The following is a 22542-nucleotide window of genomic DNA, read 5'->3' on the forward strand; positions in this document are numbered from 1 at the left end:
CTGAGGGTTGAGGGGGAAGGGGGAGGGGGGAAAGAGGTGGTGGTGATGGTGGAGGGCACTTAAGGGGAAGAGCACTGGGTGTTGTATGGAAAACAATTTGACAATAAAATATTATGGAGAAAAAAAAGAAAAAAAAAGAAAAGATATAGCTTTCTTATTTCTGCTTGTAGTCCTTATAGAAGAGCAATTGTACTCCCTGCCCTTTGGTTCTGAGTTATACCCTTGTCCTTATAATAAATTTCCTACTGAGTTTAAAGTCACTTCATTGGCTTTATTTCCCTTGGACTTGGATGCTTTCTAAAACACTCATGGTGATTACTAGTACCTTTATCCATTGGATAGCAAGATCTCTAAAGGCCAGGACTATGTTCTCCTCATACTTGTTTCCTCAGTGTCTCATTTACAGCCTACATGGTATGTTTGCATGTTTGATAAATAGCTAACTAATGGAATAACTGCTTCCTTTATTCCTTTTATTCCTGCATATCTTCCAGTCAACCTGAACACCAGCAGGTAGACCACCCATGTACCCTGCTACCATTCTGAGACTTTCCCTTCCAACTTTAACATTCTTCGTTGTCATCCTCCTAACAAGCTGACCCAGATTATCTATTGTCCGGTCTATTGGTTTTGCTCTGCTTCATTCCAGGCATTGCTGCTGAAGAAAACCACACAAATGTGATAGTCATGACAAGTCAATTCCATTTAACCTCAGTTCGAGTCTGTCCACAGCTTAGCAGATGTTATCTCTAGAGGGATCTGATATATTCTCAAAGCAATAGCTACAAACCATTTACATTATCACCTCAGCTGTTTACCCACTTACTCACCACTGACTCACCTTTTGCCCCACTGGAAAAATTGGTGGGATCTGGTAAGGGATATCTTTGGTATACTTTATAGCTATTCTATATCTTCACACAGCCTTTCTTCCATTGCTCTTCCTCCACTATTTGCCCAAATTAATAATTTACTTCTGCACTAGGCTACCACGCCCACCTCTCTTTTAAGATTTCATCCCATCTTTTACTTAGTTTTGCTATAAGCATCTTAAAAATGTATCCATCTACTGCCTCAGTATCATTATGTTCCATAGGATCCTCTTGTGATCTGGGTTCCATTCATACAGCTCTACTAAATTGATGAGTTTACAGTGCCCTTATAAGTACCAAACTATTCTGTCCTCATCATCCTCCAAAACATCTGATTTTGCTGAGTACCAACTTCTATTCTTCAGGATTTTGTAAAACTTCTTTCTTTTGGTCATCCTGCCAACTTGATGAGTGTTCTATACACCTTAAGGAAAGAAAGACTTCCTTAAACTTTAGTCACATTTGCTCTTTCTTGAGGACGTCTTTCTCTGTGGTACCATTACAAGATGTTTGACTCCCCTAGTGACAATAAGGGAATTAGCTTCTCTTGTACTTTCTGGACTTGAATTACCAACTCTCTGCTGGACAGCTCCTTTGGTTCTTTCCTAAACTGTTATATACTAGACTTATCCTCCTTTACCAAAAAGGCTAAATCTATATGATTGATTTTGTATGGCTGATTAAGATGGGAATGACAGAGAAGAGGAAAAGATGGAGAAAAGTTAAAAAAAATTAGTCTCAGATTTTTAGCCACTGATTTACTAGAGGTAATGTAGAAAGAAAAAGTCATGAGTCTTTGGGTCATCTCTCTCCACTCCCATTTCCAAAATAATTGGTAAGGAGGAGGATAATTGTTTATTGAATTCCTACTGTGATATAGGATATATGATTTATTTTTTAAAACATAAAAAAATAATTTCAGTATTGTTGACATACAGTGGTGCATTAGTTTCAGCTGCACAATATAGTGATTCAACAATACTTATCAGGACATGTGCCCTCCTAATCTCTATCATCTATTTCACCCATTCCTCCCATTCATGTCCTTTCTGGTAACCATCAGTTTGTTCTCTATAGTAAAGAGTCTGTTTCTTGATTTCTTTCCCCCCCACCCTGTTCATTCATTTGTTTTGTTTCTTAAATTCTAAGTATGAGTGAAATTATATGGTATCTGTCTTTCTCTGACTGGCTTATTTCACTTAGCATTATACTCTTTAGCTCCATCCATGTTGTTTCAAATGGCAAGATTTCATTCTTTTTATGGTTGAATAATATTCCACTGTGTACATATGCCACTTCTTCTTTATCCATTCATCTGTCGATGGACACTTTGGTTGTTTCCATAATTTGGCTATTGTAAATAATGCTGCAATAAACATAAGAGTGCATGTATCTCTTTGAATTAGTGTTTTTGTATCTTGTGCTAAATATCCAGTAGCATGATTACTAGATCATAAGGTAGTTTTAGGAATCTCCATACCATTTTCCAGAGTGGCTGCACCAGTTTGCATTTTTATAAAAAGTGCAAGAGGGTTTTACATAGGCATTTAAAATAGAATATTTTAACTTTTAAAATAATTCTGTTTTATATATTTTCTATTATTGATCTTATTTTACAGGTAAGGAACCAAGACTATAATACATTAAGTGAGATTTCTCAAGATTATGTAATCAGTTGTAAATCCAGGATTTGGTCCTAAGTCTATTAAACTTCAGAAACTGTCTTCCTCATCATAGTTTATAATATGATAATATAAGGAAGTGCATTAAGCATTAAAGATTAAAGCAAAATTAATGACTGACTTTAAATTTACACTTACAGTTGAAGTCAATTTAAAGAAAAAATTCTGATGATCAGTTATACATCCTAGTCAGTCCTTCTATTTGGGAAATTCTTCTTTCACATATTATTGAGACAAAGCTTTTATTTTATTCAGAGTTCTTTTTCAATTAGAACCCTAGAACACAACTTTCTCTTCTGTACTCTTCTTTATACTGTGTGTGTGTGCGTTTTAAGATTTTATTGTTAAGTAATCTCTACGCCCAATGTGGGGCTTGAACTTCCAATCCTGAGATCAAGAATTACATGTTCTACTGACTGAGCCAGCCAGTTGTCCCTATACTTTTTTTAAAAACATACACACACATCCCTCTATCACAGTTTCCTATTATTGGCATTTTGGGCTAAATAGTTCTTAATGTGGGTGAGGATTTTCTGTAAATTATAGCAAGTTTAGCAGCATACTCGGCCTCTTCCCACTACCTAATAGCGTCTCCCCCTAATAAGACAACCAAAAATATCTCCAGACATTATCAAATGTCTTCTTTTTTATTAAATGTTTTTTATTTATTTTTGAGAGACAGAGAGAGACAGTGTGAGCAAGGGAGGGTTAGAGAGAGAGGGAGACACAGAATCTGAAGCAGGCTCCAGGCTCTGAGCTAGCTGTCAGCACAGAGCCCAACATGGGGCTCGAACCCACGAACTGTGAGATCATGACCTGAGCCAAAGCTGGATGCTTAACCGACTGAGCCACCCAGGGACCCCTCAAATGTCTTCTCAGGGGCAAAATAACCTTTGTTGGGAATAACCGATCTATATATACATACATAGATACTTACACCCATATGCAAATACATCCAACAAAAATGCTTGGGTGGTTCATGAGGGCTGATATTTATTAGTCTTGCTCACATCTTTGTCCCAGTGCTTGGAACAATGCCTGACACATACTTGGCACAGAATGCAACAAATATTTATTGAGTAAATAAATAAATGAGGAAGAAGGGACAACTTTTATGGAGAGCCTACTTTATGCCAGATCCTTCATTAAGAACTTTTCTTCATAACAACTCTGTGATGTGAATAATAAACTTGTTTCCCAGATGAGAAAATATAGGATAAGAGAGAATGGTTTCCCTGAGTCGCACAGCTAGACATTTTGAGAGTTGACATTTCAACCCAATTCTGTATATAGTAAAATTTACCCTTTTTTCCAGAACACCAAATTGTGATATAGAATTATGAGAGTAAGAGTTTAAGACAGAACAAATGGATTGCTAATTTTCGTTCCAGCTTTTTGCAGGGCAAATGGCTTGGAAATCATGTAGCTGGCCAAAATAGAATTTTTGAGTTCTGTTCTCCAAACTTTTCCTATCTTCCCCCATGGCAACCTTGTTTCTCAAGTGAAATGTTTAGTAATCTGCCTTGATTTCTTTCCTTTCATCTTCATGCATTAGAATCACACAGACTTAAAGTTCAGTTGTTGCTTAGCATGATCTGCCCTGACACTTCTTTGACTTCTCATATGGTTATCCTCCTTATACATTAATGTCTGATCAACTGACCTTTCCCCCTCGCCCTGCATATGCCACTCACATTAATGCCACAGATTTGTTGCACTTAACTTTCCCTTTAAAATGCTTGTTTTGTAAATAAACTCACTACAATATCTCTTAGGACAGGAGAAAAATAAATAAAGAAAAATAAAGTTTTTTTTCTTGTAAATAAAGTTTTATTGCAACACAACTATGCCCATTTATTTACATACTGACTCTAACTATTTTTATGCTTTAGTGGCAGAGTTGAGTAGTTGTGACAGTGGATGATGAGTGATAAAAAGAAAAGGAAACATCTTTTATGTACTTACAAACTGTGCAATGATCCAACCATGTTGACTTGGATGCAAATTTTGAGTCTATAAAGACAAGATCATAGATTTAGGGGAAAAATCAAATAACACCCAATGTATTACCCAGCAGAAAAATGGAGTGATGAAATATTAAGAAAATGTCCTCCTATCAGCTTCAATCAGGTAAGATTAAGAGAGGAGATTGGCTTTTAGGGATAATTTCCAAAATGGTACCTGATACTCATTTCTGCTTCCTTCCAGAGAACATTGCAAAATTGTAAACTTAAATTGTTGTCTGAGAAGAACAAGTTTTTCATCTGCTTAACCATTCAGTGATTTTTACATGTTCCCAAATTGTTTATGACACATTAGTTTCTCAGATGTAAGGGATGGATGAGCTTGCTCAGTTATGTCTAGCTGCCACCTTATCTACAGCTGAGAATCGCAATCTGAAAACCAGCAATTCTTCAGCAAGAGTGTCATTTCCAAGCACTTCAGGGAAAATAGACTCTTTACTCTGTTGTTTGAAAGGGGATGGAAAATAAAATGGACAGATTCAACAAGAAAGATTTTTCTCCTGTCCTAAGAGATATTGTAGTGAGTTTATAGGCTGCAAAGTTTCTTTGGTTGGGATGGATTCAGTATAACAGTCGAGTATCAAGTGTCCATTCCTTTCTTTTAAAACTGAAAAGTTATATGATAATAATTCTAATGATGATAATAATAATTATAAGCATGGTGAGCTGCATGGCATAATAAAGAATCCCAGGGTGGCTTAACAATGTCAACATTCCCAGGGGAGCAGCCCTCTTGGGTGCCTTGCCTCCAATGAACAGCTCAAGGATGCAGGCGTCTTGCAGCTTAGAAACATCCCCAGAGGCAAAGGAATCAAGAACAATAATGAACTACTGGGACCTCATCAAGATAAAAAGCTTCTGCAATGCAAAGGAAACAATAAGAAAAAAACTAACCGGCAACCGACAGAAAGGGAAACGATAGGGGCAAATGGCATATCAGATAAAGGGCTAGTATCCAAAATATACAAGGAGTTCACTAAACTCCATAACTGAAAAATGAATAATCCAGTGAAGAAATGGGCAGAAGACCTGAACAGACACTTCTCCAAAGAGGACATCCAGATGGACAACAGGCACATGAAATGATGCTCAGCGTCACTCATCATCAGGGAAATGCAAATCAAAACCACACTGAGATGCCACCTCACACCGGTCAGAGTCATTAAAATGAACAAATCAAGAGACTATAGATGCTGGTGAGGGTGTGGAGAGATGGGGACCCTCCTACACCTGGTGGGAATGTAAACTGGTGCAGCCGCTCTGGAAAACAGTGTGGAGGCTCTTCAAAAAACTATCGATAGAACTCCCCTATGACCCAGCAATAGCACTGCTAAGGATTTACCCAAGGGATATAGAAGTGCTGATGCATAGGAGCACATGTACCCCAATGTTCATAGCAGCACTGTCAACAATAGCCAAATCATGGAAAGAGCCTAAATGTCCATCACCTGATGAGTGAATCAAGGAGATGTGGTATATATACACAATGGAGTACTATATGGCAATGAGGAAGAATGAAATATGGCCATTTGTAGGAAAGTGGATGGACCTTGAGGGTGTCATGCCAAGCGAAATAAGTCAGGCAGAGAAGGACAGATACCATATGTTTTCACTCATAGGTTTAACAGGAGAAACTTAACAGAGGACCATAGGGAAGGAAAGGGGCAAAGAGAGCTGGGGAGAGAGAGGGACACAAATCATGAGAGACTATTGAATACTGAAAATGAACCGTGGACTGAAGGGAAAGGGGGAGGGAGGGAAAGGTGTGATGGTCATGGTGGGGGGCACTTGTGGTGAGGAGCACTGAGTGTTTTATGGGAACCAATTTGACAATAAAGTATTAAAAAAATTAAAAAAAATAAAGAACCCATACTCATCACTAGGCTTCTGGTGCAGTAGAAGTTGAGAAATATGAATGCTTGTCATTTATTTTAATTCCTTGGCCTGGAATTGACACATATCACTTTTGCTCTTATTGGCCAGAGAAAGTACCAGGGCCCATGCAGAGTAAATGTAAGAAGGTTGGGAAATATGACTTGGCAGGCTTGGCAACAACTCTTTACCATAGAAAGAGGACATGAATCTCTGATAGTCTGCATTTATTGTGTATTTTAGACATGTTTCAAGGTTGATTTCCATAATACCTTTTTATTACAAGTAAAAGAATATCATATAATTGGTTCTTTATTTCTATTGTGTTGTAATGTGAATTAAATAGGTTAGTAAGTTCAAAATGCTTAGAATAATCAATGACATATAGTAAGTATAAGCATGGATAGCTATTATTTTTGTTACATTTTCTGTAAAAGCAGGCTTTTAGCTTATTTTTTAATGGTCATTCAGGGACTCCCAACAAGACTCTGTTCTACACTGGTATTCAATTCAGCCAATTCTGTTCCATAGATACTCATCATACTGTGCTTGAAGAGAGTTTTCCAGGAAAGACTGTGGGCATCTCTGCCTTCTTTGACCTATTACAAAGTCTGTAAGCTATCTGAGGTTCCACTGAATAGAAAAGATGAAGGCATATTCCATTTTATGTTCAGTAATCAACATGTCCAAATTCATGAGACTAATAAATTCTCAGATTCAGATTTCTGTGATGTCGGGGCTGCTGCTAACAAAGTTCACCAATCGCTTCCATACCTTTAAATATATTAATCTTCTATGGCTTCCATAAGAAATTACTACACACTTAACTTGGTGGCTTACATAGCAGAAATTATTGTTTTATAGTTCCAGAGGCTAGAAGTCTAAAATCAAAGTGTTGATATGGTCAATTCCTTATGAAGGCTCTAAGGGAGTTTGCCCCATGCCTCTCTCCTAACTTCTGGTGATTGTAGAGTTCCTGGTATTCTTCGGCTTGTAACTGAACCATTCTGATCTCTGTCTCCATCTTTCCATGTCATTCTTCCTGTGTCTCTGTGTCCAAAATATCCTCTTTGAGTTAAGATTGAACGTCACAATAAGATACCACCTCACAAACTGTCAGAATGGCCAAAATTAGCAACTCCAAAAACAACAGGTGTTGATGAAGATGCAGAGGAAGGGGGACCTTCTTGCACCACTGGTGGGAGTGCAAACTGGTGCAGCCACTCTAGAACCAGTGTGGAGATTCTTCAAAAAACTAAAAAATAGAACTACCCTATGATCCAGCAATTGCAATCTTACATATTGACCCAAAAAGATAACAAAATACAGATTTGAAGGGGTACCTACATTATTGACAATAGCCAAACTATGGAGAGATCCCAAATGTCCATTAACTGATGAATGGGTAAAGATGTAGTGTGTGTGTGTGTATATATATATATACACAATGGAATTTACTAAGCCATCCAAAGGAATGAGGTCTTACCATTTGCAATTACATGGATGGAGCTAGAATGTATTATGTTAAGTGAAATAAGTCAATCAGAGAAAGATATATATCCTATGATTTCACTCATATATGGCATTTAAGAAACAAAACAAAGAATATATGAGAAGTGAGGGGAAGAAAATAGAGGGAAACAAACCACAAGAGACTCTGAAGTTCGATGGAAGGGGATATATAGGAGCTGGTACTACACGGGTAATGGATATTAAGGAGGACACTTGTGATGAGCACTGGCTGTGATGAGTCACTGAATTCTACTCTTGACACCAGTATTGCACTCTATGTCAACTAACTAAAATTCAAATATAAATAAATAAACAAACTAATGGGATTTGGGGGTTCTTTATTTGCTTTAGAAAAAACTGCATTATATCACTCATACATTTTTCTACATCATATTTTCCTTACTTGTCAGTAGTTAATAGAAATCCCATCAAGGTAACTTATTGCTCAAATTCATTTTAACGACTGCTCCCTTTTCCATGAAAAATGTAGATGCACTAAATTTTATTTAATCTTATTCTCTTGGTAGATATGTTTTGTTTCTGATTTTTTTTTGCCCGTGTGAGACAATGCTGTAATAAACACTCATATTCAGTTTCTCTTATTTCTATGGGACAGGTTCCTGAGAGTGAGATTTCTGGGTTGAAAGAGATTTCCTGGGTCAAAAGGTGCATTTTTATTTTGAATAGATGTTTTCAAGTTTCTTTCCAAAATGGTTGTAATAATGTCTATAAGCGTTGTGAGTACATGCCTCCATCGTTGCCAGCAATCAGTGTTAGTGTATTTTTAAGCCTTGGCAGGAAATGGATACATAAGATAATACTTCATTGTTCTCTGTCTACCTGTGAACATGAGCATCTTTTTCTATGTTCGTTGTACATTTGAAGTTTCTCTTCTGCAATTTACATATACATAGACTCTACTATTTTATTTTTTGATAAGATGCAACGAATTTGTATGTTACAGATACTCGTCCTTTATCTGTCAAATGTATCTTTACTGCCCCCCGCCATTTCTCCCATTTTATTGACTTTACACTATCTTTGGCATGCATATTTTTAAAATTTTTATGGTTAGATAGGTCCATATTCTTTTTTTAAAAATTTTAATGGTTATTTTTGAGAAACAGAGTATGAGCAGGGGAGGGCAGAGAGGAGGAGACAAATATGTGAAGCAGGCTCGAGGCTCTGAGCTGTCAGTGCAGAGCCTGATGCGGGGCCCAAACCCACGAACTGTGAGATCATGATCTGAGCTAAAGTAAGAGGCTCAGCAGACTGAGCCACCCAAGTCCTCCATATACAGATTCTTTTGAGTACATCTGGTTTTTTATGTTTATTGGGGTCTTTCCAACTCCCAGATCGTGTGTATATTTATGGTCCTTTGATTTTCTGTTTTTCATACTTAGTTTATTCATTTATTTTTTTCTACTTTTGGCATGATAGATAGATATCCAACCTTATTTTTCTTTAGAAAGATAACCAACTATTATTTAATCGCATTAGAACTATTAAGTAATTTATCATTTTGTCCACCGTCTTGAAAACCACCTTTGTCATATATTACATCTTTTATAAATAATGAGATTGCATTCTGGAATATTTTTGTAGTTTCTCTATTTGTCTATTATTGTTCAATACTATATTAGTATGAGTGCAGAAGAGCTGACATTAAGGTCTCACATTCCGTATTAGTTAGATATTGTTGCTTAGTGGCTTACAGAAATGATCTTTGTAAACAAAATTGCTTACTTATTTTGCGTTTTGGCTGGGTGTCTTTTGTGTCAGAAGCCCATTTCTGATTTCTGTTGGGCTTGCCCATGGACCTGAGGTCAGCTGGTGCATTGGCCATAGCTGGGTCATCTAGGATGGTCACACTCACATGTCTGACTCTTGTAGGCTGTTCACATTGGTGCCTCAGTCTCCTCCACCTGACCCTTCTACTTCAGCAGACTAGTTCAGGCTCAGGTCCATGGTAGTCTTGGGATTTTGAGTGCAGTGAGAGGGAGACCTAATGTGCAAACACTTTCCATTTTTTAAAAAACATAATGCTTACTACTGTCTTAATGGTCAAAGCAAGGAAAAGGCCAAATTCAGATTCAAGGCAGGTAGGAGGGGTGGGGGAAATATACTCTGCCCCTTGATGGGAGAAACATGGGTACAAGAACTGGAAAGATTTGTGGCCATTTTAAGACTCTTCCACATATTAAGAATCTGAATGAAAATTTGTTTTCCAGCATCAAATAGGACCCAGCCACTCTCTAGGTTATAAATTTCCCTTGGCATCCTTGATCTTAAGAATAATTCCAGAACTATCAGCATGACATGGTCTAGTCTTGGCCCACATTAGCAGTGCCCATTCACAATACCTTGAGCTCCATCATGCAGACTATTTTATTTTCCTTTCTCCTATACTTAAGCCAATAGTGATGGACTTTTAATCTTCCTCTCTCATTTTTCTGCTTTGATTCATATGGGAATCAATATTTCCCTTAATTTAACATGCCTTTGCTTTTCCCTATCCCCCACAAAAGAAGGGGCTATTTTTCTTGGTACCAGACTAGCAGCCACTGGGCTTCATGCTTGTGTGGTGATCTTCTAGTGAAAGGTCACTGTTCTTGCACCAGCAGCACTTGGGAGGAGGAACGTCTCCCTTTTCCCCTCAGTTCTGTCCACCAGGCTGCTCCTCTCCCTGGGAAGGAAGCCCACTTGTGACCAGGTCACAGCTGAGATACTGGTAAAAGACCCTATTACATCCTCCAATCAGCAGTTTCGCCTTTGCAAAGGTTTGGGCCCATGCTTGCTACACAAAGGCAGATAATCCCACCTTCTCTTAGGTAATTGATTCTTATCTCTATTAAGTAGACTCTGGACGGGAAGAGGGTGATGTCCTACATCCTGTGTGCCTGTGTCTGAAATGTTCTTCTTTTCGTTAATCTGTGCTTTCAGGTGATACTCACTGGCTACCTGCTGCATGCCATTGTGCTAGATGATGAAGATAAAAGGACGGATTAGATCAACCCAGCCCTGTTCTGATGGCGTTTGTAAATTAAACTGATTCTCAAGTATATTGTAGTATAGAGGTGGAATTTAAGGAAAGGTATTAAGCAGGCTGTGTTTTAGCTTATGGGCAAGTAATAAATTGTATCATTTCTCTTGAATGTATCATAGATAAGCTGCTATATAACGATCACCACTTCAGATAGCTGTGAAATTAGGTGATTAACTAGTTGTTACTTAACCTTCTAATTTCTGTATGTCTAATTACATGAAATAGAAGTTGGTGTTTTGATTTTTTACTTTGCTTTTCTGTTTGGAGTGTCATTGTAACTACTGTAGTGTAAATAATGGCAAATAATTGCATATGTTAAAAAAATAAATAAATAAACAGAAAAAAAAATAAATAAACTGATTCTCTTGTAAAATCTTTCCTCATCTCCCTCCCATTCCATTCCTACTTCCTATAGCCAAGTGCAGCTTTTAATCTTCAGGGTCCCTAAAACTTTAGCTCATTTGTCACTTCCCAGGGGAAGTACACACACACACACACACACACACACACACACACACACACAAGCAGGCTTGCTTCCCTAAGCCACACCTGCCAGGAAAACGATGCTAATGCAATACAAGCAAATAGCACTCTGGAACCAGAGCTCACATGCAGAAGAATTGCTATAATCTCGCTCCCTTTGACTTTCCTTCTTTCCCCTTCAAGATTCCTGACAATTCACAGAATCTTTGGGTGATTAGTACAGTGCTTTTCTGGCAGTTCTGGGACCGATTTCTATTTTCTTCCTTGTGGCTGTAGCCAGAGCTCCTGACTCTCTCTTGGATTCAGCGCTCTGAGACCACAGGCCCTGAGCCCTAACACTCACTGAAGCGCTCTAGCTCTGGGTGCGGTGGGAAGCGGGCACTTCTCTGAGGATAAAGCTGTCTATTTAACCCCTCAGTGTAGCAATGCTTCAGTTTTCATTTTCTTAATTAATTAATTAGTTAACTTATTCACTTACTTATAGTTTTGGAATGAGTTAATCGAGATATAATTCATAGAACACTTTAATGGATCCCTCTTTCTTTCTGCACTTTAAAGTTCATTATTATTATTATGTGCCAAATGTATTTTCCTATTTCTGTATGAATTTTATTTTTCAATTAAAAACAATAGGCTGCTTCACAAACTCATGTGTCATCCTTGCATAGGGGCCATGCTAACCTTCTCTGTATTGTTCTAATTTTGGTGCATATGCTGCCAAAGTGAGGATTAAATATGTTTCTTCTTTAATGCTTACTGACACTAACAAATCTACCCATTTTATGGATGAGGGATTAAAGGCCCAGAGAAGAGCCTTGCTCAGAGACAAGTAATCCTCTCCCTGTGCCCCAGTCTTATACCCCAGTGCCCCAGGCTGGATTTTCAGCCTAAGTATTCACTGGGTGCTAAAACAAAGAGTTTTGCTGGTAGCCTTTGGGGCTGTCTAAACAGCTTATGTCAGCTAACAGATTGGGTCTCATGTCTGCCTCAACAGAGTATGAAATTCTGCTGTCAATGGAATTATTATAAGTTATTCCACATTTGTTGAGGGGACTTTGTCTGTCTGAGCTGTGAGGGAACACTCTGCCATCTTCTCTCTGGAGTCTTGGAGCTAAGCTCAGAGTCTGGCAGATTGTAATGAATTAACCTGTTGGAAAGTTATGAGCATGAGACATGCTTTAGTTCTTTCCTCTAATGTAAAACAGTGATCTGATCCAAGTCCCTCAGGAAGTATACCCATGTAGACCTGTGATTGTCATGGGACACATAATCAACCTCCTGGTTCCCAAGCCTCTAACACTTCAATGGAACCACCTTGCCTACCGATGCATCAGAATTGGAAGAGTAATAATAATAGTCATTATTTAGGATATAGTAATTGTATGCTCAATCTAACTGTAAGCTAATGACACATATTGTCTCATTTAGTCTTAATACCTCTTTTTAAAGCTTATATATTTATTTTGAGAGATAGGGGGATGAGGGGCAAAGAGAAGAAGCGACAGAATCCCAAGCAGGCTCTGTGAAGTTCAAACCCATGAACCAATGAGATCATAACCTGAGCTGAAGTGAAGACTCAGATTCTTCACCGACTGAGCCACCCAGACACCCCTAGTCTTAACACACCTCTTAAGAAAGACTGCATTTTTCCTATTTTATAAATAGGGACTCTAAAGCACAGAAAAACTAAGCAACCTACTAATGTCAAACTTCAAATGACAGAGCTAGGCTTCAAATTGGCAATATGACGCCAGTACCCGAGTTTTTAAAAGAGAGATGACAAAACAATCACTTCATGACATTTCAGAAAATATCTTGAAAACCTCATGGGGCTTTCTTTATTTTGGCATTAACAAAGCAAGGCAGTAGAACTGGAGCTGACCCAGTAGTGCTCAGGAGTCCCAGATTCTCATCCTGACTCTGACAACTCACATAAGCTTCTCAGACCGCAATGTCTTCATTTGCAGACTGATAGATGGAACTACTTGGTCATGACAAGGATGTCGTGGGCTTTGTAGTCAGACAAAGTCTAAAGTTGACTTCACCACAGCCTACTGTGCATGCTAGGGCAGGTGGCTTAATCATTCTAAATGTCTTTTTCTCTTCACATGTGGAGTGGGCATGTAAAACCTTATAATGAAAGCTATTGTGGGAAGTAAATGTGTTACATGAAGAGAGAAGTTCACGTGAGGCTTGTGACAGATGTCCAGATCAATGCCCTGTGACATAGTTAGGCCCTTCAGCAGGTGAGTCTGGAAACAAGATGTGGTTCCCAGAGCTCCTGTTTATTAATTAATTAATTATTTATTTCTAGCTTTACTTCCATTGGCCTCCCAGGTCAAGCAACCCTTCTGATCTGTGACTGTGGAGTTCATGGTTTGAATTTTTATGAAGCGTGTCTCCCTGGCAGCCACAATCAGTGCCAGGATTCTCCCCATGGCTCCTTGTTTTAACAACTCACTTTCTTGGCACAACCATTGACTAACATGCGTATATGGTTTCTGTGATCGCTCAATATCCTCTCCCTGAAGGCATTGAGGGAGTCTGAGCAATCCTAACCACCTTCCATCTTTTACCTTTTGTGATTCTTTACTAAGAGAATACTACACATAAGGCACAAAAGAGAAAAAAAAAAGGAAGAAAACTTTTATTAATAGCCAAGAATTTAGCACCCACTAGTACATAGATATCTGATTATTTTGAGTTACTGTTGATAAATAAAAGAGGAAGTGAGGTGTCTCATCTCCCCCAAATTTAAATATTGGGGTGTATGGGTTAAAGCATGCCTGTAGGGGAAAGAACATGTAAATGGACTCCACGTTTCCTGAATATATTCACTCAACCAAGGACATGGGGTGGGAAGGAGGAGGCTAGCAAGTAGGAAGTCTGCCCTAGAACTGAGGCTCTGCCCAGGAGAGATTTTTTTCAGCAGAAGACAAGATGAAAAAGAGATGGGGCAGGGCGCCTGGGTGGCTCAGTCGGTTAAGCATCCGACTTCAGCTCAGGTCATGATCTTACGGTTCGTGGTTTTGAGCCCTGCATCAGGCTCTGTGCTGGCAGCTAGCTCAGAGCCTGGAGCCTGCTTCAGATTCTGTACCTCCCTCTCTCTCTGACCCTCCCCTGCTCATGCCGTCTCTCTCTGTCTCTCAAAAATAAATAAAACACATAAAAAATTTTAAAGAAAAAGAGGTGGGGCAATGTGGGTTCTTGCCTTAAAGGTATAGTGGCCTCACCCTCCAGTAAGTGCGGCCCAATGAATATACAGGCTCTGATCAGTCTGCTCAACAATGTCTAACTCTAAAACAGGGATTCAAGATAAAGTAGAAACAAAGAGGCCTTCCATGAAAAACAATTCCACCATTTAAAGGAACATTTCTTAAAGTCTTCTCTCTCACAACTTATTAATCAGAAAAGGCTAATATATGTGTGTGTGTGTATACACATATATACACATATACATATGTATGTAAGTGTGTGTGTATATATATATATATATATATATATGATTGTAAAAAGTTAGATGGTAACAGATGATTATAACAAGTAAAAATTCTTATTAAATTCTCAGATTAGCAAGGTAGAAAGAATCGTTGAGAATATCTAGTCTATCAACCAATCTTTTGAATGGATAAATAAACAAGTCTCCAGAAAAGTAACTGGTCTAAAGTAGAAGAATTCCAGGGTCTTAAATTTCTTCACTATTCTGCCTCTATACTAAAGCATATGTTTATCCTTGAAATGCTGTTATATTGTTTTCTTTATTCTCTTGCCCTTTTATGCTTATTCCTAGACATTTTTAATGTTTATTTATTTTTGAGAGAGAGAGAGAGACAGAGCATGAGTGGGAAAAAGGCAGAGAGAGGGAGACACAGAATCAGAAGCAGGCTCCAGGCTCTGAGCTGTCAGAACAGAGCTCAGTGTGGGGCTTGAACCCACAAACTGTGGGATTCTGACCTGAGCCAAAGTCAGATGCTTAACCGACTGAGTCACCTAGGCACCTCCCCTTGTGTTTTTAAAAATGTTGTTCCAATACTAATGTATGTCCCACCTATATCCAGAGAGAATTTACTCATGTACACAGATGACTACTAAAGGAACTATTCATTCCAGGCGTATACCCAGTGGAAATAAATATGCATAGCCACCAACATAATTACATATAAATGTTCATGTTAACTTTTTCTAGTTTGAGAAACAACTCATATGCCTATTGATGAAAACATAGTTAAAAACATTTGTGACATATTTATACAATGGAATGCTTCACACAATATAAAGGACAAAATACTGATAAACACAATAACATAGATGGATTTCAAAGACATTATATTAAACAAGAGAAGTCAGACACAGAGGATTGCATACTCTATGATCCTATTTATATAAAGTTCAAGAATGACTAAAACTAATCAATGTAGCAAAAGTCAGATGATAGAGTTGGGGTTGGGAGCTATTGGCTGGGGAGGGGCACAATCTTATGGGAGCATGAAAATACTATCTTGTTGATGGTTATAATGGTGTGTAAATACACAAACATGCATTGGCCTGTGTACTTTACAGTACATGAATTATACCCATGTTTGAAACAAATCCTTAAAGAGCACTAGGGTGGCTTCAAAGTCTCTAAATTTTAAAGTCACCCAGGTGGCTCAGTCAGTTAAGCATCTGACTTTGGCTCAGGTCATGGTCTTATGGTTTGTTGGTTTGAGCCCACATCAGGCTCTGCGCTGACAGCTCAGAGACTGGAGCCTGTTTCCAATTCTGTATCTCTCTTTCTCTCTCTCTCTCTTTCTCTCTCTCTTTCCTTCCCCTGCTCACTCTCTGTCTTTCAAAAATAAATAAATGGTTAAAAAAAAGAGCACTAGAAAAGCTGGGGGAATGGTTAACATACCCCAAATCTAGGCTAATAGAATAAGTGTCATTGAATATAAAATAATTTAATTTTGAGGTATCAGCCAATGAAAAGAAAAATCTTAGTCATTTGTCACTCCCATTTTTTTAAATAATGAGAAAAAAACATCAGGAGAGAGAGATTTTAGAAGTGATATTTTCCTTATAAAATTAACTTCTCATGTAGTCCTTTCAGTGAAAGATGTTGGATGATATAATGGACTAAATCTCTGATAGTAACTCAGCAGAAACGTTGAAATATCTTAATATGCCCATTTTTTATACAAGTCTTTTATAAAGTTGACATTTATGATAAAATGTAATGAAGAGATTTCCTCAGAGAAGTAATGAGATTCAGGTGATCATGACTTCCCTAATGGCCCAGAGACAAAGCTTTGACGAACATGTCTCAGCTGTGACATGTACAGGAATCACTTGGGGATCTTGTTAAAATTTGATACAGATTCAGCAGGTTAGGAATAGGACTACACTTTGAATAGCATGGGCACAGACCACTCAGGAAGTCTTAGTTCATCATTTTTATTATTTGTATTGGAGTTGTTTGTTAAAAATCAGATTTGTGGGCTCCCTTTCCATTGGAGGTGGACCAAGATGCTTTTTCTTTCTTTAATAAATCTCAAGAAGATTATGGTATACACTAAAATTTTATAGCTACTGACTTAGAGAAATGGGTTTGTGACATGCCCCTTACAATTTTCCAATAATTATTATTGTTGCATCTGGTTTCACATGTCAAGAGAAAGGAAGAGAAAGGGAAATAACATATTTCCTATATCTTATATGCATCAATCACTTAATGTGGATGTGCAATTTAACCTTAGTTCATTTAATCCTAATGAATATCCTATGAGGTGGGATTTATTTTCAATATTTTAGAGTTAAAAATAATAACTAATTATTATTAAGCACATAATATGTCCTAGACACTGTAATAAATGCTTTAAAAATACCATCTCAATGTCTATACTGCCCAAAGCAATCTACACATTTAATGCATTTCCCATCAAAATACCACCAACATCCTTTATAGAGCTAGAGAAACCATCCTAAAATTTGTATGGAAACACAAAAGATCTCGAATAGCCAAAGCAATCCTGAAAAAGAAAAAACAAAAACAAAAACAAAAACTGAAGGCCTCATGATTCAAGCTATATTACAAAGCTATAGTCATTAAGACAGTGTGGTACTGGCACAAATACAGACACACAGACCAATGGAACAGATCAGAACATCCAGAAATGGACCCACAACTCTATAGTCAACTCATCTTTGACAAAGAAGAAAATAACATCCAATGGGAAAACAATAGTTCCTTCAGCAAATGATGTTGGGGAAAATTGATGGTGACATGAAGAAGAATGAAACTAGACCACTTTCTAACACTATACACAAAAATAAACTCAAAGTGGATGAAAGACCTAGTTGTGAGAGAAGAAACCATCAAAATCCTAGAGAAGAACACGGCAACCTCTGACCATGGCTGGAGCAACTTCCTACTTGACATGTCACTGAAGGCAAGGGAAACAAAAGTAAACATAAACTATCATGACTTCATCAAGATAAAAAGCTTCTGTGCAGTGAAGGAAAATATCAAAAAAATTCAGCCTATGGAATGGAAGGTGATATTTTCAAATGACATATCTGAAAAAGAGTTAGTATCTGAAATGTATAAAGAACTGATCAAACTCAACACCCAAAAAACAAACAACCCAGTTAAGAAATGGGAAGGAGACATGAATAGACATTTTTCCAAAGAAGACATCCAGATGGCTAACAGACACATGAAAAGATGCTCAAAGTCATTCATCATAAGGGAAGTACAAATCAAAACCATGATGAAGTTTCACCTCACACCTGCCAAAATGGCAAGAAAGGTGTTGGTGAGGATATGGAGAAAGGGGAACCCTCTTGTACTGCTGGTGGGAATGCAAACTAGTACAGCCACTCTGGAGGACAGTATGGAAGTTCTCCAAATAATAAAAATAGACCCAACAATTGCATTCTTAGGTATTTACCCAAAGGATGCCAAGATACAGATTCAAAGAGGTACCTGCACCCCAATGTTTATAGGAACATTAATAACAATGCCAAATTATGGATAAACTACACACACACACACACACATACATATGTATGCATATATATGAAATCTTACCATTTGCAGTGACATGGCTGGAGCTAGAATGTATTATGCTAAGTGAAATAAGTCAAAGAAGGAAAGAAAATATATTATTTACTCATATGTAAAATTTAAGAAACAAAACAGAGAACATTTGGGAAGGGGAGTGAAAGAATAAAAAGCAACAAACTACACGAGACTCTTAATAATAGAGAACAACCTGAGGGTTTATGGAGGGAAGAGGGTGGGAGATGGGCTAGATGAGTGATGGGCACTAAGGAGGGCACTTGTGATGATCACTGGGTATTTTATGTAAATGATTAATCACTGAATTCTAATTCTGAAATCAATATACACTTTTTATTAACTAACTAAAATTTAAATAATTATCATTATTATAAAAAAATACCATCTCAAAGAGCAGCATAATGAAATAGGTTGTGTTATTTAATCCCAGTTGCATAGCTCAAATAATGATACCCCTCTCAGGTGTGTCTGACTTTCACCTCTACTTATAGGGCTCCTCTCGATTGACATCACATAAGAAGCAGTATGGCCAGCTTTAAACTCAGATATTTTTATTTTTCAAAAATATTTTTGCTTCCACTGTAACATTTTGACCCATTGGCATACCTTATTTTCCTTTTATTTTGCTGTTATTACTCCATCCTTCAACTATTTTGCTTTGAGAAGTATCCGTGAAAAGACTTAGGGTTTTAGATTACAATTGTTAACATCTGTATGATTTGTTCAGTTTCTATATAAATTGTGTTCAAAATACTTTAGATGATTTGAATCTCCAAACCACATGTATCCTCATCTTATGAATGAGGAAACCAAGTGCCAGGAAAATGGAATTAATTCTCAGTAATTCAGATGTCAAACTTCTCATTCCAAATCTGTGAGCTTCCACTAGGCCAGTCTGCCAAGGGAAGAGAGAGGAGAGGAATGTGGGACAGTGGGGAAAGCAAGCATTTGGGAATCAGCAGCATTGCATTCTGGTCCCAGCCCTGCCAATAGCTGGATGCAACTTTGGGCAGTCTGGTTTCACTTTTTGAGACATAACTTTCTCAGTCTTAAAGAGTTTGAGTGGACTTGTTATTTTTAATCAGTGTCAACTAATGTTTTTCAAAACTCATTCTTTAAAAGAAATCCTAAGGGCCCCTCGGGAGCTCAGTCGGTTGAGTGCCTTGATTTTGGCTCATGTAATGATCTCATGGTTTGTGAGTTTAAGCCCTGCATAGAGCTCTGTGCTGATGGTGCAGAGCCTGCTTGGGATTCTGTCTCCCCCTCTCTGCCCCACCTCTGCTCACTCTCTCTCTCAAAATAAATAAATAAAAACAAACATTATTAAAAAAACTTACAATGGACCACTAACTAATACAGTAAATCTTATGGTACACATTTAACCACTGGAACACTGAGAACCTACCCTTTTCATTCTAGGGTGGAGCAGGAATTGTGTCTTTTGTTCATTAAATTCCTCGATGAGTGTCTGACACACAGTAGGCACTTATTAAATTCTTGTTGAATGAACACATCTCTTTTAGGGTTTCCTTGTTGCTTTCTGGGGCACAGTTGACCATTGGATCAACAGGTGTCAAGATTTTTTTCTGGTTCTCAAAGGTCACATTCTTAGAAACTAAAGCTGCTCATAAGAATTCAGACCAAAAGCAGAGATTTCTCTGAATATCCCTTCGTCTATGGAGAACTCAGGTGTTTCCAGGTAAAGTCATTTCTACAAGGACAGAATTCTACAGTGCTTTTTTTTTTCACATTTTGTTTTACAATATGCTTAAGGACTGGACAATTTGTTCTTTATTCTTTCTCAAGAAAATACAAACTGAATAACAGTAAAACAGAAAAAAAACTAGATTTCATTGGTGACTGTTAAATTTTTCTTTTCTGTGAACTCTGTGCACAAAGTTTTTTCCTCTACTTCTGCAAAATTTGTGGATCTTCATGGAAACTAGTCTTTGTATGTTGTCTACACATCTAACTATGACAGAATTGTGACATTATTCTATTTTTAGATTAAAAAAAATTTTTTAATGTTTTGTTTATTTTTTATACAGAGCGAGACAGAGCATGAGAGGGGGAGGGGCAGAGAGAGGAGGAGACACAGAACCAGAAGCAGGCTCCAGGCTCTGAGCTAGCTGTCAGCACAGAGCCTGATGCGGGGCTCGAACCCACGAACGTGAGATCTGACCTGAGCTGAAGTCGGAGGCTTAACCGACTGAGCCACCCAGGTGCCCCATCTATTTTTAGATTTTTTAAAAAATTGTGAAAAATTTCAAAAATACAAAAAAAGTGGGATGAATTACTAACAATATTTAGAGTCATTTAGAATTATGAATACAATAAACTCTCATACACTCTTAAATTCTACATTGCCAGGAGTTTATCACATTTATTTTACCTATCCACATTTTCCTCTGTGAAGAATTGCAAAGCAGATCATTCACCATATCATTTCACTCCTACTTCAGCACATGGTCAAGATTTTGCTTTCTTTTATTTTTGTCTGGAAGACAATTTAAACTTTGGGGAGTAAGAGTGGATATAGCTCAATTTCATCTACATTTAAAATGGGCTCAGTTATTTAACTGGAGAAATTGATAAAACTGCTCACATTTATTGAAATATATATGTATATATATTATACCTATATGCACATATAATATACATATAGCATAAATACATAATACATATATATAACTTAGTATTGTGTAAAAGTCACTACATTCCCTTTTTTAATCCCTATGACTACTTCCTAAGGCAGGGGCTATGGTTCTATATATTTTGCAGATGAGAGAACAGAGACTAGAAAATAAGTGGATGTGGACTTGACCTCAGAGACTAAGCTGTGCACAATGTGCCATATTGCAGATGAGAGTTAGATTTGGTGTAGCATCCACCGCTTTTTTCCTTCAGAGTTGCAGCATGTGCTATAAGGACCCTACACATTATCTGAGATAATAGTGTTTGGCCCTGGTCCTTAGAATGACCCCGTACCCAAGTACTTTCTCAGACCAATTAATTAAATCAGGTTTCCTCAAGGAAGGTACCAACTATGGAATTTTTAGAAGTACCCCCAAGTAATAGCCAGGATGGAGGATCATTAATACATCCTAGAGAAAACTATTTATATTCAGAAGAAGAGATCAAGGGCCACTGAGATAAAAAGGGATTTTTTCAGTATTTCACTGTTCATTCCTGGTAGACCTGAACCCAGTCCAGTTATAGGGAAGTGAAATGTTCTCTGTTGGGTCCATCCTTTTGTTGCATGGACAAGATGTACAGAGAATATTTAATGTGAGATAGAGAGAACACACTATCTATTTTCACTTAGTAGTTCAGTTTACTGTGACCTCTAAATCACTGCTCGTCAGGCTGTTTATTTTGTTCCTTGCCACATGTGCATCCCACACCTGGCCCTTTGTCCTGAGGATCACTGTGGTTTGGAAGTCTCATGTGCTTTATAATTCTGTCACATAATGTTTTACTATGTGAGATTAGCCTATTTTTTATAGGGATACAGTAATGGAATTCTTTGTATAGTTTCTGAATCTATATCTTAAGAGGGACATGGTTAAGATAGAGTTTATCTGAAACTGTTTCTCAAAATACTGGTTGTTATACATTATCAGGTTATGAAATAAATTTTTGAGACATGACCAGCATGTGAAAAAAATAGACTAGGCTACAAAACATAAGAATTCACTGCAGATAATAATTGAGGTGTGTGAGCAATAAAGTCTGAGCAATAAATAATCTGATCAAATTTGTGTTTGGTGTCTGTTTTGGAGGAGGATGGGTTAGCTGGTGGTTGCCATGGTACAAAAGAACTGGATGATAGTCTTTAATTATAAGTAAAATCAAAATGGGCTCAAGGTCTATCTTTAGGGTTTATGTGGAAATGGAGGGCAATGAAGAGAACATACATATGGGAAGTGTGATAAAGGGCCCAGGATTTAAAGTTAAAGTCCACATGCCCTTTCTGAGTTCTGTGCCTGTAGAG

General features: G+C 37.6%; 1 long non-coding RNA gene and 1 other non-coding gene across 2 annotated transcripts in view; one reads left to right on the plus strand and one right to left on the minus strand.

Annotated features, from left to right (window-relative positions):
* LOC115299254 overlaps positions 1 to 11024 on the plus strand; it is a 45153-nt gene extending 34129 nt beyond the window's left edge. The window contains exon 3 of the long non-coding RNA XR_003912076.1: positions 10906 to 11024. This is a non-coding gene — a long non-coding RNA (uncharacterized LOC115299254). The remainder of the gene's footprint in view (positions 1 to 10905) is intronic.
* Positions 11025 to 12114: 1090 nt separating this feature from the next.
* On the minus strand, positions 12115 to 12221 carry LOC115303345. The gene has a single exon (XR_003913988.1). It is a non-coding gene; the product is annotated as a U6 spliceosomal RNA (small nuclear RNA).
* Between the last annotated feature and the right edge of the window lie 10321 nt (positions 12222 to 22542).

The sequence above is a fragment of the Suricata suricatta genome, chromosome 1 (assembly GCF_006229205.1).
Source record: "Suricata suricatta isolate VVHF042 chromosome 1, meerkat_22Aug2017_6uvM2_HiC, whole genome shotgun sequence".
Lineage (NCBI taxonomy): Eukaryota > Metazoa > Chordata > Mammalia > Carnivora > Herpestidae > Suricata > Suricata suricatta.